Here is a 22,388-nt window from a genome sequence, read left to right on the forward strand (position 1 = left end):
AGTTAGTGAGATTTTGCAAGCCCAGGCAAGTCATGGGGGTTACAGATAGTGTGACATGAACCCAAGGTCCCGGTTGAGGCCGTCCTCATGCGTGCAGAACTTGGCTATCAGTCTCTGCTCAGCGACTTTGCGCTGTCATGTGTCATGAAGGCCGCCTTGGGGAACGCATACCTGAAGACCAGAGGCTGAATGCCGTGACCGCTGAAGTGTTCCCCAACAGGAAGGGAACACTGTTGCCTGGTGATTGTCGAGTGGTGTTCATTCATGTTTTCATAGCGTCTGACTTGATTAGTTGTAAGATCTCACATTCCAATCATTATTCTGTAAGTTGAGTTTGTGTTTTTATATGCTCCATTTTGTGAACAGAACTCCCACTTACCTGACAAAGGAGCAGTGCTCCGAAAGCTAGTGGCATTTGCTACCAAATAAACCTGTAGGATTTTAACCTGGTGTTGTGAGACTTCTTACTGTGTTATCCCAATCCAACCCAATCCCATTATCCTACCCCAATCCAACGCCAGCATCTCCACATCATGAATACCTGTGATAATGCAGCCCTCCATCAGCCCTGCTGCACCTGTGATAATGCAGCACTGCTTCAGCGCTGCTGTACCTGTGAAAGTGCAACACTGCATCAGCACTGCTGAACCTGTGATAATGCAGCACTGCGTCAGCACTGCTGCACTTGTGATAACGCAACACTGTATCAACACTGCAATACCTGTGAGACTGCAACACTGCACCAGCACTGTGATACCTGTGGTAATGCAGCCTTGCATCAGCACTGCTAAACCTGTGATAATACAGCGCTGCACTAGCACTGCCGTAATTGTGATAATGCAGCACTGCATCAGCACAGTGATACATCTGAAAATGTAGCACCACATCAGCACTGCTGTGCCTGTGATAACGCAGCACTGCATCAGCATTTTGTTATCTATGATAATGCAGCATTCCATCAGTACTGTGATACCCATGATAATGCAGCACAACATTAGCACTGAGATACCTGTGATAATGCAGCACTGCATCAGCACTTCAAAAATGTTATAATGCAGAACAGCACCAGCAGTGAAATATCTGTGATAATGCGGCACTGCACTAGTACTGCGATACCCATGATAATGCAGCACTGCATTAGCATTGAGATACCTGTGATGATACACTGTGGAACGGTGGGAAGGCAGCACTGCATGAGCACTGCTGAACCTGTGATAATGCAGCATTGCACCAGCACTGCTGTACCTGTGATAATGCAGCATTGCATCAGCACTGCTGTACCTGTGATAATGCAGCACTGCATCAGCACTGCTGTACCTGTGATAATGCAGCATTGCATCAGCACTATGATACCTGTGATAATGCAGCACTGCACCAGCACTGCTGTACCTGTGATAATGCAGCAAATCATTAGTGCTGTGATACCTGGTATAATACAACACTGCAACACTACTGCACTGCTGTCCCTATCATAATACAGCACTGCATCAGCACTATGATACCTGTGATAATGTAGATTGCAACAACACTGCTGTACGTGTGAATATGCAGTACTGCATCTGTTATGCAATATCTGCTATCATGCAACAGTGCATCAGCACTGCTGTACCTGTGATAATGCAGCAAATCATTAGTGCTGTGATACCTGGTATAATACAACACTGCAACACTACTGCACTGCTGTCCCTATCATAATACAGCACTGCATCAGCACTATGATACCTGTGATAATGTAGATTGCAACAACACTGCTGTAATTGTGCTAATGCAGCACTGCTGTACCTGTGATACATTAGGGAGACCATGCAGACGCTACAACAACAGATGAATGAACACCACTCGACAATCACCAGGCAACAGTGTTCTATTCCTCTTGGTGAACACTTCAGTGGTCATGGGCATTTGGCCTCTGATCTTCGGATAAGTGTTCTCCAAGGCAGCCGTCATGACACACAACAGCGCAGAGTCGCTGAGCAGAGACTGATAGCTACATTCTACACACATGAGAACGGCCTCAACCGGGATCTTGGGTTCATGTCACACTATCTGTAACCCCCATGACTTGCCTGGGTTTGCAAAATCTCACTAACTGTCCTGTCTGGAGACAATATACATCTCTTTAATTTGTACTTAACCCTCTCTCCACACACATTGTCTGTACCTTTAAGATTTGATTACCTATAAAGACTTGCATTCCAATCATTATTTTGTAAATTGAGTTTGTGTCTTTATATGCTCTGTTAGTGAATAGAACTCCCACTCACCTGACGAAGGAGCAGCGCTCCAAAAGCTAGTGGCTTTTGCTACCAAATAAACCTGTTGGACTTTAACCTGGTGTTGTGAGACTTCGTACTGCATATATCTGTGATAATGCAGCGCTGCATCAGCACTGCAATATCTGAGAAAAATGCAGCACTGCGCCAGCGCTGGACTTTTAAATTATACATTCAGTATCTGGTTTAGAGTTTTATTTTGCGACCTCCTGATTTAAAGGTAAGAGTGCTGCATATGGAGTTTCTTGTTAACACAAGAAACAATTGCAGAGAAATGTTGATTATGGCTGTTACCATAAACCAGAAAAAAAAAACATATTGGGTGTGGAGAGTTTGGAAGTTGGACGTTGACTGACTTAGATGCCTTGTCTTATAAAACATAATCTCATTTGCTTTAAAGTCATTCAAGGGATTTCTATATAAAATCTCTTTTTCAGAAAGATCTAAGTAGTTGAGTGCACCTTTGAAACTTATTGGGAATGCAGTCGATCTCTGAGGTCTCGCTGCCTTTAATTACACCAAGGGAGCGGATCTTGAGGTCCTGCTTCAGAATGTGACACAGATCCCTCAACAATGAAGCAACTTTATTATGTCCTTTTAGCATAATCCTGTGAGATTATGAATGTGGGTGGAAGGCGCTCACTCTGACTGGAGCTGTCTGCTTCTCTTGATGCCTGTAACTGGGATTGGTAACAGCTGCAGGTTTAGCTCTACAGGCTAAATGGAAATGGTCAAACAGAAGGCTTGCTGTGGGAAATTCCTGTTCTTCTGCACAATATTTCTGAGACATTACATATCCACCTGAGAGCATGGGCAGCCCTCAGCATAGCTCTGACTGTGCAGCACTTCAACTGTAAAAACACAGAATCCCTACAATCAGAAGAAGGCCATTCGGTCCATCAGGTCTGCACCAACCACAATGCTATCCAGCCCCTATCCCTGTTGCCTCACATATTTACCCTGACAATCCCCCGATACTAAGAGTCAATTTAGCGTGGCCAATCAACCTAACCCACACATCTTTGGAGTGTGGGATGAAACCGGAGTACCCAGAGGAAACTCATGCAGACATGGGGAGAATGTGCAAACTCCACACAGATGGTGACCTGAGGCCAGAATTGAACCTGGGTCCCTGACGCTGCGAGGCAACCTATTAAGATGGAAGTTGATATTGGTGCTGCTGTATCTTTAATTTCTGAGGTTATATACCAACAAAAACTGAAACAACTTCCTTTAAACTAGCTGATGTGATTTTAAAGGCATACAAAAATGAGGTTGTGCCATTCCAAGACCATGGTCAATGTAGAGTTGAGTGGACAAACAGTGAAGTTGCCTCTCCATGTGGTCCATGATAACTTTCCACCTCTATTTGGAAGATCATGGTTTGAGAAGATGAAGTTTAACTGGAGTGCTGTCAATTGATTGGTCGATATCAAACTGACTACGGTACCTCTGGATGAATAAAATAGTATGTTTGAAGAGACACTTGGCTCAATGAAGGGACTTCAAGTGAAATTCAGGATAATGACTAATAGTCAACCAAAATGTCTCATAGCAAGAGTGGCACCATATCCAGTTCATCCAAGGTTGAAGATGAATTAATACAACTTGTTAACACTGGTGCGTTAGAACCAGTTACAATGAGTGACTGGGCTACTGCTATTGTATCTGTCATGAAACCAGATGATTCAGTTTGTATTTGTGATGTGTTTAAAACAACCATAAATGCAGTGTTGTGTGCTAATCAATATCCACTCCCTTTAATTGAAGATTTGTTTGCTGGCTTATCAGGTGGACAAACTGATCTTTCATAAGCATATTTACAGATGAATGTAGCTGCTAAATCACAACCATTGCTTACTATTGTTACCCATAAAGGTTTTTTTCATTATAAATGATTGCCTTATGGAACAACATCTACACCAGTCCTATTCCAAAGATTGATGGATTAGATTTTAAATTGTCTCCCTGATGTACAATGTTACCTGGATTATATTCTAGTTAGTGTCCGGTGAACAGGAGTGCTTGAATCATTTAGAAGCAATATCAAAACATCTTCAAGCGCGTGGTTTGTGTAGTAAGAAAGGAAAGTGTGATTTTTTTCCAAACATCAGTCCAGTATTGGGTCACATTATTGATAGTAAAGTATTACATAAAGCACCTAAAAAGAAGGACCCTATTTTAGAAGCATTATGTCCAACGAATGTGATGCAATTGAGGTCCTTTTTAGGTTAGTAAATCATTTTAGCAAATGTGTTCCTAACTTAGCAACATTTTTGAAGCCATTGCATAATTTACTATGTATAAAACATCATGCTGCTGGACAACAGAATGAGAGAAAGCATAGAAGGATGAGAAAGATGTTTTGCAAAGGTCAGAAGTATTGGTTCATTTTAATCCAAAGATACTATTATTGCTCGCTTGTAATGTATAAACTTATGGACTAGGGCTAGTTGCTTTATATATTACACCTTCATGAGAAGATTGACTGTTGGAGGATTTTCAGAGACTATGTGTTAAGCTGGCTCTCACGTGAGGGATTTCCCTTCTTAAATGTGGCTCAGCTAACACAAAGACTCGCACAGACAGGTACTCTGGTAAAAGATGTTTCTTTATTTTCCAAGCTTGGTCAACATACAAAAAAGAGAGATTTGGGCAGTTCCAGATCTACTATGAGATTATATCATTCTCAGTACCACAATTCTACAATTTTTGAAAGCCATTAGCCCCCCCCCCCGGCTCATCCCAGATGGGTATGAGCCAATCATTAATAGTATAGATTATTTACCTTGGCCAATAACATTTACCCTCTGACAGCATGGTACTATGTAATCAGTTTGCCGACCTTAAGAATCTTTATCATAGTCTCCTGATACTTTCCAGACACTCTTATCTCGTATAATATGTATCCTATTCATTAGGACTGTCTGGCCCTTGATAAGAATTGCTCTTCCCTTTGCTCAGTAGCTGCTTTGTTCCAAGGGCTGTGGTTCTTTCAACTTAACTATGTACCATCATGCCTTGCAAGCATTGTGCTATTAACCAAGGTATACGCTTTTAATACAAAACATATTTTCAAAAATACATGTCTAAATTCTCTAACAGTGATTATAGGTGCCCCTGTGCAAACAGTTTTTCAGGCACTTTGTAACTTCTTTGTACTCGATTCACTCTGATTTCATCTACCCTGATCTGTTCGTCTTTTAATCACAAGTTATCCTAAATCCCCTCTTACAGCAACCAATAACTTTTGTTTCATATACTCTGACAAGTGCTGAATCTAATTATGCTCAGCTAGGAAAAAAAAGCACTGAGTATAATTTTTGGCATACAACAGTTTCATCATTATTTATATAGTTGTCAGTTCACATTATTGATTGGTCATTGACCCTTTACTATTTTTGGGCCTGTTGTGTCCTGTTAACGTTGTACAAACCTATGTGTTTTAACCTCTAATAGCAAATAAAGACACTGGCAAAATTTTATGATATTGTTTCTAAAAGTCCAGCTAGCATGCAAATTGAAGAGTTCCTGATCCGTTTTTATGCACATAGTCACTGACAAAATGGTGTAGACTGTTTCTAGCTGCTGCAGGCAGTAGACTGGTTTTAATTCACCAGCCAGCCTGTAGAGGGAGCTACTACACATGTGCAGGTCTCTGAATCTGCTCAATGCAGGGGTCTGACTGACAGAGAGAGAAAGCTGCTAGTGTAGGCAGCCTCGACCTGCTCCCACCCGTCTGCAATCACGGGGGCCCACAGCCAAGCATGAGTCTCACAAGGCATGGGCATCTAGCTCCTGCCACCCCAATCCCCCACTCCACTGCCCACACCAATCAGGCATCCCCTCCCTGGTCCGATCCCATTGCAGAGTGGGCAAAGGGACGTCTCTTCATGCTCCAGCCTCATCAGGCCCATCCCATATGCTCCCCCAATAGGTCTCCATAGGCCCCACCGCCCCACAGGCCCCACCCCACAGGCACCACCCTAGCACTGCCCAGTGAACAGTGCCAAAGTGCCCATTTGGCATTGCTCAGGTGCCAGGCTGGCAATGCCAAAGTGGCATTGCCCAAGGGGCATCCTTGCCTTCGGCCTCCCCCGGGGGCATCAATGATCTCTGGGTTCTACCAGCAAAGCCAACACGGTTTGGGGAGCAGGTGTTTTCCTCACCAGAGAGAACATCTCCCAGTGAGCCCATATAGGTGAGCTTGGATGATTCAGCTAAACACATGAAAACCCTTATCCATTTCAAGAAATTATTCAGCCTGTTGCCCATTTCCAGCGAGAGGCTGACCACACTGGAAATCCGACTGCCGTAAAATGGCAAGACATTGCTCCTGATTGGCTCTTACACATTTTTATTGGTTCACTCCACACACCAATGGGCAAGGCTAGCCAGTAAAATCCTGCCCATTGAGTCAACTTTATATATCTGAACACAGTGACTGGAATCTGAGCATTGTCCACATTCTCCCACCCCGCTGCCATGGATGGAGATTTGGCTGGCCGCCATATTCTCTGACCTGGCTGCAGTGGGATCGTGATGCGAACGGGCAATAAGATTGCACCCTATTACTTTATCTAACACTTTAGGTACTGAACTAAACCTTACAACAGTAATTATGGTGGATGGGAGACGGACCATGCAAAAGTTCATTGACCTTGGGTGGGATTTTCTGGTCTTGGAAGTGAACTGGGCTGGAAAATAGCACACTTTAACTCTTTTACTGAACTTCAACTCTTAATTGAACTTAACATAACTGTTAATTCAACATTAGTGCTGGAACTGGAAACAGATGTTCTAATTTTTTTAACTGTGAACAGATATTACTCAGTTGAGAATGAAATTGCCAGCTCCATTTCTGATGTAGATTCTGTCCTCGTAGTGCTTCTCTGAAGATTTTCTTCACTGATGTGATTTGATTTGATTTATTATTGTCACATGTATGAGTATACAGTGAGAAGTATTGTACAGACAACGTATACCATACATAGAAAAAGGAGAGAGTGCAGAATATAGCTAGGGTGTAGAGAAAGATCAACTTAATATGAGGTAAGTCCATTCAAAAGTCTGATGGCATCAAGGGAGAAGCTGTTTTTGAGTCAGTTGGTACGTGACCTCAGACTTTTGTACATTTTTCCTGATGGAAGAAACTGGAAGAGAGATTGTCCGGGTGTGTGGGGTCCTTGATTATGCTGGCTGCTTTGCCGAGGCAGCGGGAAGTGTAGACAGAGTCAATGGATGGGATGCTGGTTTACGTAATGGACTGGTCTTCAGTCATGGCCCTTTGTAGTTTCTTACAGTTTTCAACAGAGCAGGAGCCATACCCAGCTGTGTTACAACCAGAAAGAATGCTTTCTGTGGTGCATCTGTTAAAAGACTATGAGAGTCATAACGGACATGCCAAATTTTCATAGCTTCCTGAGAAGGTAGAGGCATTGGTGTCAATGTGTAGTGACCAGGACAGGTTGTTGGTGATCTGGACACTAAGAAACTTGAAGCTCTCGACCATTTTGTCCCCATTGATGTAGACAGGGGTGTCCTCCACTGCGCTTCCTGAAGTCGATGACTATGTCCTTTAATTTATTGGCACTGAGGGAGATATTATTGTCATTGCACCAGTTCACCACATTCACTAACACTTTCCAGTACTCTGTCTCATCATTGTTTGAGATCCAGCCCACTACGGTGGTGTCATCAGCAAACTTGAAAATCGAGTCCACACAGTCAAAGGTGTATAAGGAGTGATTATTATTCTATTAGTTTTAAGATAGCTATAGAGAATGATAGGCCTGGCCCAAAACTTAAAATTCTAAATTGGGACGAGGCCAATTTTGGTGGTATCAGGCAAGAACTTTCAACAGTCAATTGGGGGAGTCTGTGGGAAGGCAAAGGGACGTCTGGTAAGTGGGAGGCTTTCAAAAGTGTGTTAACCAGTGTTCAGAATAAGCGTGTCTTAGTTCTCTAAGACTTAGAGAAGTCTTAGCCTTCTCTAAGACTGAAGGGCAAGGCTTGTAGAAATAGGGAACACAAGATTGTTGGTGTAGTGGACACTGAAGAAGGTTATCTCGGATTGCAATGGGATCTTGATCAATTGGGCCAGTGAGCTGACGAATGGCAGATGGAATTTAATTTAGATAAATGTGAGTTGATGCATTTTGATAGATCGTACCAGGGCAGGACTTACTCACGAATTGGGGAGAGTTACAAAACAAAGAGATCTAGGGCTGCAGGCTCATAGCTTCTTGAAAGTGGAGCCACAGATGGACAGAGTGATGAAGAAGGCATTCGGCATGCTTGGTTTCATTGATCAGTACATTGTTAGGACATCTTGTGAAGTTGTACAAGACTTTGATAAGGCCACATTTAGAATACTATGTACAGTTCTGATCATCCAATAATAGAAAGGATATTATTAAATTAGAAATAGTGCAGAATGGGACGGCCATAGTTATGGGGGATTTCAATCTGCATATTGATTGGTCGACCCATGTTGGACGCGGTGGGCTCGAGGAGGAGTTCTTGGAATGCTGCCGGGATAGTTTCCTCGAGCAGTATGTGTTGGAGCCGACAAGGGAGCGAGCTATCTTGGATCTGGTGCTATGTAATGAGGCGGGTAGAATTAGGGAACTTGCAGTGAAGGATCCTCTTGGGGAGAGTGGTCATTGTATGGTGGAGTTTCTGGTGCAGATGGAGGAGGAGAAAGTGGGTTCCCGGACACGCATCCTTTGTTTGAACAGAGGGGAGTACGGAAGGATGAGAGAAGAATTGGCGAATGTGGACTGGGGGAGCGTGTTGGAAGGTAGGTCTGCTGAGGAGCAGTGGAGGATCTTTAAGGAGATCTTTCTTGGTGCTCAGCGGAAATTTATTCCGATGGTCAAAAAGGACCGTAGGAGGAGAGGTAATAAGCCGTGGATAACGAAGGAGGTGAAGGAAAGTGTTAAATTAAAAGCGGAGGCGTTTAGAGTAGCTAAGAGTAGTAGGCGAGAAGAGGATTGGGAGAGGTTTAAATGTCAACAAAGATTGACAAAGAAGTTGATAAAGAAGGGTAGGAGAAACTATGAAGCTGGGCTAGCGCTTAATATAAAAAAGGATAGCAAGAGTTTTTATAAATATATAAAAAGGAAGAGGCTGGCTAGGGTGAACAATGGTCCCTTAGAGGATGAGAAGGGGGACTTAGTGGTAGGGGATGGGGATATGGCGGAGGTCTTGAATAACTTTTTTGTTTTGGTCTTCACGGAGGAGGACGTGAATAATTTGCCGGATGTTAGAGATGGAAAGGTGGTAGGACTGGAGGGTCTCGATGACATTACTGTTACTAGAGAGGTGGTGCTCGACAGACTGGAGGGGCTGATTGTGGACAAGTCCCCAGGACCGGATGGAATGCATCCGAGGGTCCTGAAAGAAATGGCGGAGGTGATAGTGGATGCCTTGGTGGTTATTTTCCAGATGTCGCTGGATTCCGGGGAAGTGCCGGAAGATTGGAAAACGGCTAATGTTACGCCGTTGTTTAAGAAGGGTGCCAGGCAAAAGGTGGGGAATTATAGGCCTGTTAGTTTAACGTCTGTTGTAGGTAAAATGTTAGAATCCGTCATCAAGGAGGAAATTGCGAGGCATCTTGAGGGGAACTGCTTGATAGAGCAGACGCAGCACGGTTTCCTTAAAGGGAAGTCGTGTCTGACAAATTTACTGGAGTTCTATGAGGATGTGTCTAGGGCGGTGGATAGAGGAGAGCCGGTGGATGTGGTCTTTCTGGATTTTCAGAAGGCGTTTGACAAGGTACCTCACAAGAGGTTATTGCAGAAGGTCAGGGGGCATGGAGTTGGGGGTAGGGTGTTAGCGTGGATAGAGGACTGGTTGTCAAATAGGAGGCAGAGAGTGGGGGTCAATGGGTGCTATTCGGATTGGCAGATGGTGACTAGTGGAGTGCCCCAGGGGTCGGTGCTGGGGCCTCAGCTATTTACCATTTATATAGATGATCTGGAGGAGGGAACCGAGTGTAGGGTGTCGAAATTTGCTGATGACACCAAAATTGGTGGAAAGGCAAATTGTGCGGAGGGTGGGGAGAGTCTACAGAAGGATCTAGATAGGCTGGGTGAATGGGCCAGGAAATGGCAAATGGAATTTAATGTTGGTAAGTGCGAGGTGGTCCACTTTGGTAGGAATAATGGTAGGAAGGATTATTACTTACGTGGAGAAAAACTGCAGCATGCGACGGTGCAGAGGGACCTTGGGGTCCTTGTGCATGAGTCGCAAAAACCCAGCTTGCAGGTGCAGCAGGTGGTCAGGAAGGCGAATGGGATGCTGGCCTTCATAGCGAGGGGGATTGAATATAAAAGTAGGGAGGTCTTGCTGCGGCTGTATAGGGCATTGGTGAGGCCGCAGCTGGAGTACTGTGTGCAGTTTTGGGCGTCGTACTTACGCAAGGATATTTTAGCCTTGGAGGGAGTGCAGAGGAGGTTTACTAGGCTGATGCCGGAGTTGAGGGGGTTGAGCTATGAGGAGAGGCTGAATAAACCAGGCTTGTACCCGTTAGAGTTTAGAAGAATGAGGGGAGATCTCATTGAGACATATAAGATGATGAATGGGATGGATAGGATAGAGGTGGAGAGACTCTTCCCGCTCAGAAAGGACAGTAGGACTAGGGGGCACAGCCTCAAGATAAAGTGGGGGGGCGGTTTGGAACAGAGTTGAGGAGGAACTTCTTCACTCAAAGGGTGGTGAATCTCTGGAATTCTCTGCCCGTTGAAGTGGTGGAGGCTGCCTCGCTAAATATTTTTAAGACGCGGGTTGATGGGTTTTTGATGAGAGAGGGGATTAAGGGTTATGGGGAGAGGGTGGGAACGTGGAACTGAGCCACGACAGATCAGCCATGATCTTATTGAATGGCGGGGCAGGCTCGAAGGGCTAGTTGGCCTACTCCTGCTCCTATTTCTTATGTTCTTATGTTCTTATGTTACCGAGACTTGATGGTTTGAGTTATAAGGAGAAGCTGGATGGAATGGTACTTTTTTGTCTGGAGCGTAGGAGGCTTAGGGATGATCTTACAGATGTCTATAAAATAATAAGGGGTATAGATCAGCTAAATAGTCAATATCTTTTTCCAAAAGGAGGGGAAATAATGGCCATGAAATCATTAGTGCTGATACACGGGAGTCATGTTTAAGATGGTGTCTCTAACAGTGTAGCATGGGAGAGTCAGCCTGGATTATGTGCTCAGATATTTATCCTTTCACGGGCTCCAGTCCCCCGCATGAAGCCTGAACTCCTGATCTCTGACTGGTGTTAGAGTTCTAAACACTGAGCCAGGACTAGACTGGACTCAGGTGGTAGCTCAAAGGTAAGGGAGTCTAAAATTAAAGGGCATAAGTTTAAGGTGAGAGGGGTGAGATACAAAAGGGTCCAGAGGGGCAATGTTTTCACACAGAGGATGGTGAGTGTCTGGAACAAACTGGCAGAGATAGTAGTAGACGCGGGTACAGTTTTGTCTTTTAAAAAGCATTTAGACAGTTACATGGAAAGATGGATAGAGAGGGATATGGATCAAACAGAGGCAATTCAGACTAGCTTCAATGTTGAATAAAAGAACGCCATGAACAAGTTGTGCCGAAGGGCCTGTTTCCATGCTGCAAACCTCCATGAATCTAAGGAGTAAAGTAAGGGGCTGAGGACATAGTCTTGTGGGGCACCGTTGTTGAGGATAATCGTGGAGGAGGTGTGGTTGCCAATCCTCACTGGGATTAGGAAGTCTCGAATCCAGTCATAGAGAGAGGAGCTGAGCCCCAGGCCATGGAGTTTGGAGATGATGTTTTAGGAATAATGGTATTGAAGGCTGAGCTGTAGTCGATAATTAGGAGCCTGACGTGGGTGGGTGTCTTTTTTATCTAGGTGTCCCAGAGTTGAGTGTAGGGTCAGGGAGATGGCAACTGCTGTGGTCCTGTTGCAGTGATAGGCAAACTATATTGGATCCAGGCAGTCTGGGGAGGATGGAATAGATTCGTGCCATGTCTAACCTTTCAAAGCACTTCATAATGTTGGAGGTCAGAGCCACCAGGTGATAATCCTTAAGACACGGTACCCAGCTTTTCTTTGGTACAGGGATAATGGTCATCTTCTTGAATCTGGTGGGGACCTAAGATTGGTGAGGAGAGGTTAAAGATGTCTGCGAAAACCCCCACCAGCTGATCTGCGTACGATCTGAGTGCTCATCCAAGTACCCATCCGGGTCAGTCACAATTGTGACCTTGAATACTGGTTCGGTGCTTGCTTCTGGGGTGGAAGGTGTGTCCTCACTGATCTCTTGCTCAAAATGGGCATTGAATGCATTGAGCTCATCAGAGAGGGGTAAGTTGGAGTCAGTGCTTTTACATGACTTCATCTTGATGCCTGTTATGTCTTGCAGATCGTGCCATAGTCGATAGGAGTCCATGTGGCTAGCTCTGGGACTCTAGTTTAGTCTGGTGCTGTCTTGTAAGAGTTGATCTCTGAGTTATTGATGAAGACAAAGAGCTGAACATACGTCTTTATTCTCAAACTGTCCTAACCTTCCAGAAAATACAGTGACACCCAGCCATTGGTGTAACCGGAAACCAGTCACACTGCTCATCCAGGCCAAATGAGCTACTCACAAACAACTTCATAATGCTTCATTCAAATGTCATGTTGCCACATTGCCGAATCCCCTATCAGTGACATCAGGACTAACGCAAAGTAAACAACTTCCCATATTTGGTCAATACAGGAAGTGTCAGGTCACAGGTCACAGGGCAGACCACAGCAACAGCAACTTTATGACTTGCATCTGTTTTTAATAACAAGTAGACCAAAAACCCCAGCATGTTTAACTGTCAGTTACAATTGCTCTTTGGAACGTATATTGCCGCTATTGCTATTAAAATCATTATTGTAGTCGCTCCTTCTGCACCCACACAGGGTGGCACAATGGTACAGTGGTTAACTCTGCTGCCTCACAGCACCAGGGACCTGCGTTCGATTCCCGACTTGGGTCACTGTCTGTGCAGAGCATTCACTTTCCCCCTGTGTCTGTTTGGGTTTGCTCCAGTTTCCTCCCAGAGTCCGAAAGATGTGCTGGTTAGGTGCATTGGCCATGCTAAATTCTCCCTCACTGTAACCAAACAGGTGAATGTGATGACTGGGGGATTTTCACAGAAACTTCATTGCAGTGTGAATGTAAGCCTCCTTGTGACACTAATAAATAAATTCTGTCTCTCTCCACAGACCTGTTGAGTATTTCTGACATTTTCTGCTTTTTATTTCAGATTTCCATTAGCCACCCTATTTTGCTTTTGTAAAAATAAATCAGATTGCCCCTTTGAAGACCTATCAATTTCTCACTTTGTCCCTGTTATAATTAGACAATTGGAAACTGGGGATTTTTCTCAATGATCATTAACCCTCTAACCTGATCAGTGGAACATGGTTATAATTAGGCTTCACAAATGCATGCTGCGCACAGTACTAACCCAGATTCCTGTCAGCACTCTCTCTTCTCAGCCTTATTGACAATAAGTTGGTGGAAATTCAAACTCTTATTCTGACTTTACTCAAGCTCAAAGCTCTGGGCCTCCAGAGTTGGTGTTTATATTCCTGGGACATGGGGTCAGGAACATGCAGAGAAGAAATAAAGATTCACAAGGCCAGGATTGCTCTCTCAGCCAAATCGCTTTGCAATACATTGTGGATACTAAGTGGGTGGGCACAGTAAGGAGTCTCACAACAACACACGCCATGTTTGTGAACTAACTTTCATTCACCTGATGAAGGAGCAGTGCTACGAAAGCTCGTGATTCTAAATAAGCCTCTTGGACTTTAGTCTGGTGTTTGTGAGATTTTTTTACTGTGCCCACCCCAGCCCAACGCCGGCATCTCCATATCATAAGTGAGTGGGGGAGTTCAGCTTTGCTGCAATGCCCTCTTTTGTTGAATAGCTAGTGGAGTAGATGGGACTCAGCCATTTGAGCACATTCTGTGCTGGTTCCTGGGTCTAATCCAGCAAGATCGCCAGCTCCGAACCCTCTGGGATTGGCCTGGAATCCCCAGAAATTACAGATCAATCTCCATGACCCTGCTGTGTGCAACCCTGAATAAAAATCATCCAAACTTTAAAACTAAAAGATTTTTCGAAATTTTCTTCCAACATTTTGCTTTAACAGATATAGAAATATTGGAATTTTGTTTGTCTGAAAGTAAAGCAATTTCCAATTGAGTAATGTATCTTTGTGCTATCCAGTTGGTATAGGAAGGTAATGCATTACAAGGATGGGTGTGTCATAGTGTCATCAAGATATACAGCATGGATTCAGGCCCTTCGGCACAACTCATCCATGTCGACCAGGTTTCCTAAACTGAACTAGTCCCATTTACCTACGTTTCACCCATATCCCTGTAAACCTTTCCCATCCATGTACCTGTCCAAAAGTCTGTTAAAATTATAATTGTACTTGCGCCTGCCACCTTCTCTGGCAGCTCATTCCATATACGTACTACCCTCGATGCAAAAAAGTTGCCCCTCAGGTCCCTTTTAAATCTTTCACCTCTCACCTTTAACCTATGCCCTCTAGTTTTGGGCTCACCTACCCTAGGGAAAGATCTTGGCTATTTACCTTATCTATGCCCCTCATGACTTTATAAACTTTTATAAGGTCACCCCTCATCCTCCTACACTCGAGGGTAGAAAGTCCCACCCTACCCAGCCTCTTTATAACTCAAACCTTCCAGCCCCGGTAATGTCCTTGTAAATCTTTTTTGTACCCTTTCCATTTTAATAACTCCTATAGCAGGGTGACCAGAATGGAACGCAGTATCCCAGATGTGGTCTTACCAATATCTTGGACTGTTGTAACATAACATCCGAACTCCTGGACTCAATGCTCTGACCAATGAAGGTAAGTGTGCCAAACAGCTTCGCTATCCTGTCCACCTGCGACACCACTTTTAAGAAACTATATACCTGCACCCCTTGGTCTCTCTGTTCGACAACACTCCCGAGGGCCCTATCATTAATTGTATAAGTTCTGCCCCGGTTTGTCTTACCAAAATGCAACAACTTGTATTTATCTGAATTAAATGAATTAAATTAAGTTAAGTTAAATTAAATTAAATTAAATCGGTAGGCCGACTGATGGTTGGAAAAATCATGTGATGTAACCTCCAGGAATCACAGTTGGTGCCCCTAGCTGGTCATTCCCCTAATTTACATGGAAGCATATCACAGATTAACGGGCCATTCTATTTAGCAAGTTTATGCTGTTTATTGTTTATGGTCCACAGCAGGTTGTTCCCATTCATCACTGTGTAACTCTATTAATATAATCTTCCTTTCCTTTCTATCTCAGCATAAATCCCCCCTTAAATGCATCTATACCACTCATTTCAAACTCTGTCTGTAGCAGTGAGTTTCGCAATGCACAATGTTCGATCCCAATCGCAACTCGACAGATAGTGAAGCAGTCCATGTCCAAATACATCAAGACCTGGACAACATCCAGGCTTGGGCTGACTAGTGGCAAGCAACGTTTGTGCCACACAAGTGCCAAGCAATGATTATCTCCAACAAGTCAGGATCTAGCCATCACCTCCTAATGTTCAGTAGCATTAACATCACTGAATCCCCCCTGTATCAACATCTGGGGGGAATACCATTGACCACAACTGAACTGGACTAGCCATATAAATGTAGTGGCTCTAAGTGCAGGTCAGAGGCTGGTAATCCTGTGGTGAATAATCTGATTCCTCAAATCCTGTCCACCGTTTACAAGGCACAAGTCAAGAGTGTGATGGAATACTCCCCACTTGGCTGGATGAGTGCAGCTCCAACAACACTCAAGAAGCTCCACACCACCAAGTATAAAGCAGCCCCACCACCTTCAATATTTTCTCCCTCCAACACCAATGCACAGTGGTAGTTGTATGCACCATCTACAAGGTACACTACAGCAACTCCCCAAGGCTCATTCAACGCCATCTTCCAAACCTACAACCTCCACTAGCTCAAAGAGAAGGGCAGCAGATACTGGGAACAATACCACACACTTTCCCCTCTGGGCCACTCACCACCCTGACTTGGAGCTATATCACTGTCTTCCACTGTCACTGGGTTGAATTCCTGGAACTCCCTCCCTAACAGCACTGTGTGTATACCTACATCAGGTGGATTGTAATGGTCTAAGAAAGGGACAATTAAGAATGAGCAATCCACACTCACCTAGCCAGTGCTTCCCACATTCCATGCACAAACAAAAAGGTTAAAATCAAGGACCTTAGTTCTGCTACACAATACAAATCTAATGGATTTTTTAAAATATAATTTTTTAAAATTCTTTCATGGGATGTATGGGTATCACTGGTAATGCCGGCACTAATATCCCATCCCTAATTGCCTTGAACTGAGTAGCTTGCTAGGCCATTTCAAAGACCAGTTGAAAGTCCATCACATTGCTGTGGTTTTGAAGTCACATGTAGGCCAGACCAGGAAAATTCCACCCAATGAGTGTGCATACTTTGGGGTAACGTACAGCTACATGTGTGTCAACACTCCTGCAAACTTACAGTACAGAATGCATCATCATTGACGTCTGGCATTGCTAGACTGATGTGGTGTCAGCGTTGCTTCCTGTCAAACTACATCAGCAGATGGAGGGCAATGTGATATTTAACTTTCTGTGACATTTTAAAGCGGTGTCTGAAATCAAAATCACAAAACCATTTGCCATTCCCAGAGCTGCCTTTCCAGAGTCCCTTAACTCAGCTTCAAGGAAATACGAGGTCTTAGCTTCAGAAGTCTTATGGCTCAATGTGACATCGTGGAGCTGTAGTGACTTGTGGATGAATGAAAGAGAGAGTAAATATTGATGGTGCTTATCTCAGTCTAAAGCTGTTAACCAAACCAGATCAAAGGCGCAGGGTTTGTGAAGAATACTTCCTTCCTTAAAGGACATTAGTGAAACAGATGGATTTTTTGCAGTGATAAACAATGGGTTCATGGTCTTCATTACTGGAACTAGCTTTTCAGTTCCAGATTATTAATTGAATTCAAATTTCCCAGAACATTAAGATGGGTCTCTGGATTACCAGGTCACTGACATTGCCAGTACACTACCACCACCCATATTGATAGATCTTCACCCAAAATCTCTAATAATCTGTGCATGCAGCAGGCTTGATGCTCAGGGCCATAAGAACAGAGGTGGACGATTTAGCCCCTTGAGCCTGAGATTAAGGCTGAGATGCACGTCAACTCCAGTTATTAATTTTTGCTCCACATCCTTTGATAGACTGACCGAGTGAAAATCTAACAGTCTCCGCGATGAGAATGTGAATTGATTGCCAGAAATTAGAGCTTATTTGACTTAATTTGATTTATTTTTGTCACATGTATTGGCATACAGTAAAAAGTATTGTTTCTTGTGTGCTATACTGATAAAACATAGCATTCATAGAGTACTTAGGGGAGGAGAGAAGGATAGGGTGCAGATTGTAGTTTTACAGTCATAGCTGGGTTGTGGAAAAAGATCAGTTTAATATCAGATAGGTTCATTCAAAAGTCTGATAGCAGCAAGGAAGAAGCTGTTCTTGAGTCGATTTGTACATGGTCTCAGACTTTTGTATCTTTTTCCTGAAGGAAGAAGGTGGAAGAGAGTATGGCGGGGTTAGTGGGGTCTTTAATTATGCTGGCTGTATTTCTGAGACAGCGGGAAGTGTAGATCAAGTCAAAGTGCGGGAGATTGGTTTGCATGATGGACTAGGATTCATTCACAACCCTTTGTAGTTTCTTGTGCTCTTGGTCCGAGCAGAAGCCATACAAAGGTATTTCAGGAAGTGTGCTGCACATTGCCACTACCCTTTATTTGGAAATCAGGCAGAGATGTTGCAGGAGACATTTGATAACACATTACCAAGGCAAAGCTTAGACAAGGTGTGTGCCAGTATTCTTTACAAATTCAAACCCTGCGCTTTTGATCAACAGCTCTAGACTGAGATAAGCACAATCAATATTTACTCCCTCTTTCATTCATCCACAAGTCACTATAGCTCCACGATGTCACATTGAACCATAAGACTTCTGAAGGTAAGACCTATGTTGCAATTCCTTGAAGCTGAGTTAAGGGACTCTGGAAAGGCAGCTCTGGGAATGGCAAATTGTTTTGTGATTTTGATTTCAGACACTGCTTTAAAATGTCACAGAAAGTTAAATATCATATCGCTCTCCATCTGCTGATGGAGCAACGCTGAGACCACATCAGTCTAGCAATGTCAGACGTCAGTGATGATGCATTCTATACTGTAAGTTTGCAGGAGTGTTGACACACCTGTAGCTGTACGTTACCCCAAAGTATGCAAACTCATTGGGCGGAATTCTCCTGTCCCACCCACCCCAGGAATGGTAACAGGTGGAACAGGATTGTGCAAAGGTTCGTTGACCCTTGGGCAGGATTTTCCAGTCTTAAGAAATAAGAACATAAGAACATAAGAAATAGGAGCAGCAAGTAGGCCATCTAGCCCTTCGAGCCTGCCCCGCCATTCAATAAGATCATGGCTGATCTGTCGCTGCTCAGTTCCACTTTCCCGCTTTCTCCCCATAACCCTTAATCCCCTCTCTTATCAAAAACCCATCAACCCGCGTCTTAAAAATATTTAGCGAGGCAGCCTCCACCACTTCAACGGGCAGAGAATTCCAGAGATTCACCACCCTTTGAGTGAAGAAGTTCCTCCTCAACTCCGTTCTAAACCGCCCCCCTTTTATCTTGAGGCTGTGCCCCCTAGTCCTACTGTCTTTTTTGAGCGGGAAGAGTCTCTCCACCTCTATCCTATCCATCCCATTCATCACCTTATACGTCTCAATGAGATCTCCCCTCATTCTTCTAAACTCTAACGAGTACAAGCCCGGTTTATTCAGCCTCTCCTCATAGCTCAACCCCCTCAACTCCGGTATCAGCCTAGTAAACCTCCTCTGCACTCCCTCCAAGGCCAAAATATCTTTGCACAGGTGCGGCGCCCAAAACTGCACACAGTACTCCAGCTGCGGCCTCACTAATGCCCTATACAGCTGCAGCAAGACCTCCCTACTTTTATATTCAATCCCCCTCGCGATGAAGGCCAGCATCCCATTCGCCTTCCTGACCACCTGCTGCACCTGCAAGCTGGGTTTTTGCGACTCATGCACAAGGACCCCGAGGTCCCTCTGCACCGTCGCCTGCTGCAGTTTTTTGCCCCGTAAGTAATAGTAGGAGCAAGTGTGGCTGGAAAACAATGATGATTGTATTTTCATGCTCATATTTCCACATTCAAACAATAAGACAACTTCAGGGAAAAAAAACAGTGTGCAATGTGCTTCAGGATTTTGGTCAGGGAAAGATTTAAGCAGTTCAGATGATGATTAATGGTCAGGACTGAGTGGGATAGGCCCAAAGCAATCAGGAGGAAGTTTTTTGGAAAGGCAATATTTCCATATCTATAAGTATCTCTCTCTCTCGAGAATGTACTCAAAGTTTTGGAATGACTGACAGTGTTTGTAGTTCCTGGTTATGCTCGGTGGATCTGGGGGAGGACAGGGTTGAGCTGCTGAGGTTGATTTCCAGCTTGTGACTCGGCCAATGAAACTGAAAAATCGAAGTCGCCATACTCGACCCACAATAAGAACATAAGAACATAAGAAATAGGAGCAGGAGTAAGCCATCTAGCCCCTCGAGCCTGCCCCGCCATTCAATAAGATCATGGCTGATCTGTCGTGGCTCAGTTCCACATTCCCGCCCTCTCCCCATAACCCTTAATCCCCTTGCCTATCAAAAACCTATCAACCCGCGTCTTAAGTATACTTAGCGAGGCAGCCTCCACCACTTCAACGGGCAGAGAATTCCAGAGATTCACCACCCTTTGAGTGAAGAAGTTCCTCCTCAACTCCGTTCTAAACCGCCTCCCCTTTATCTTGAGGCTGTGCCCCCTAGTCCTACTATCCTTTCTGAGTGGGAAGAGTCTCTCCACCTCTATCCTATCCATCCCATTCATCATCTTATACGTCTCAATGAGATCTCCCCTCATTCTTCTAAACTCTAACGAGTACAAGCCTGGTTTATTCAGCCTCTCCTCATAGCTCAACCCCCTCAACTCCGGCATCAGCCTAGTAAACCTCCTCTACACTCCCTCCAAGGCCAAAATATCCTTGCGTAAGTGCGGCGACCAAAACTGCACACAGTACTCCAGCTGCGGCCTCACCAATGCCCTATACAGCTGCAGCAAGACCTCCCTACTTTTATATTCAATCCCCCTCACTATGAAGGCCAGCATCCCATTCGCCTTCCTGACCACCTGCTGCACCTGCAGGCTGGGTTTTTGCGACTCATGCACAAGGACCCCGAGGTCCCTCTGCACCGTCGCATGCTGCAGTTTTTCGCCACGTAAGTGATAGTCCTTCCTACCATTATTCCTACCAAAGTGGACAACTTCACATTTGCCAACATTAAATTCCATTTGCCAGTTCCTGGCCCATTCGCCCAGCCTATCTAGATCCTTCTGCAGACTCTCCACACCCTCCGCACAATTTGCCATTCCACCAGTCTTGGTGTCATCAGCAAATTTCGACACCATACACTCGGTTCCCTCCTCCAGATCATCTATATAAATGGTAAATAGCTGAGGCCCCAGCACCGACCCCTGGGGCACTCCACTAGTCACCAACCGCAAATCCGAATAGCACCCATTGACCCCCACTCTCTGCCTCCTATTTGACAGCCAATCCCCTATCTACACTAACACCCTACCCCCAACTCCATGCCCCCTGACTTTCTGTAATAACCTCTTGTGAGGCACCTTATCAAACGCCTTCTGAAAATCAAGAAACAATGCCAGTTGACACTCAACGGCAATGTTTCACATTGATCCTTGAGTTCAAAAACTGTCACACAAAATCTTGAGTATCCATCTTCTAATTGTTACACATACAGCACTGAACTCATTCCAGAGACAAAAAGATTAAATTACACATTGTGCTCCCTTGAGTATATCAGATTAAGGGATGATCAAGCTGAGTTTGAAGATGGTTAAAGGATAGAAAGAAATCATCTTAAATGGTAGAGGCTCGAACAAGGCAACATGCCCTAACATTGGATATAAACTACTTGGGGGTGATGTCAGTGGAAATTGTTTAGCTCAGTTGGCTAGACAGTTGGTGCATGTTGCAGAGCGATGCCAACAGCATGGGTTCAATTCCCGTACTTCCTGATGTTATTCATGAATTCTCAACCTTGCCTTCTCACCCTTGTACCCCCCGCTTGAGGTGTGGTGATCCTCAGGTTAAATTACCACAAGTCAGCTCTCCCTTGTGAAGGGGTGAGCTGCCTCTTATCATCTGGGACTTTACCTATGAGTGGAAATCTGAAATTCTCTCTCCTGAAAAGACTGTTGGGGTTGTGGGTGGTCCATTGAAAATTTCAAAACTGAGTATGACAGATTTTCCTTACTCGAGGATAACATAAGGAATAAGGAACAAAGTCAGAAACAGGAAAGAACTTGCATTATACACATGACCCTTTCATAACCCTTTATAGCCAATTGCACAGTTTGGAAGGATAGTCATTGTGGTAATATAAGAAATTAAAGGGAATTAAGAAACAGATCAGCCACAATCTGATGGAATGGTTCAGGGGATTGAGTAGTTTATTCCTTTGCATTTGCACTGGAAAGTGTTCCTTTTGTGTTTGAAATACTGGATTGGACATTCAGAGGTGGGTTGACTCTGGAATTTTTAAAAATGGTAAGTGGGGCCTGGATGGCGAATTCCCACCCCCATTTCTGGTTCATCCAATTTTATCAGGCAAGTGGCAGGGTTTGACACACATAAGTGGGAAATCCAAATTCGGCAGAGACACTTGATATTAGTCCTGAGTTCAAATAGACCCCATTTTCACTTTTCCAATGATCTCAGCCCACTGTCTGGGAACTACAATATTATGGAGGGCGCATAAACACTTGAGAAGGTTGCAGTTAAGATTTATTTAAGTGATATGTTTTGAGTTATTTTTATGAAAAAAGAACAGGATGCAGATTTCAGTTGAAGCAAAAAGGCAGACACTCACTACTGAAGTGTATTGATTGTCAGGC

This window comes from Carcharhinus amblyrhynchos, chromosome 16, assembly GCF_965287045.1.
Source record: "Carcharhinus amblyrhynchos chromosome 16, sCarAmb.v2.hapA, whole genome shotgun sequence".
Taxonomy (NCBI): Eukaryota; Metazoa; Chordata; class Chondrichthyes; order Carcharhiniformes; family Carcharhinidae; genus Carcharhinus; species Carcharhinus amblyrhynchos.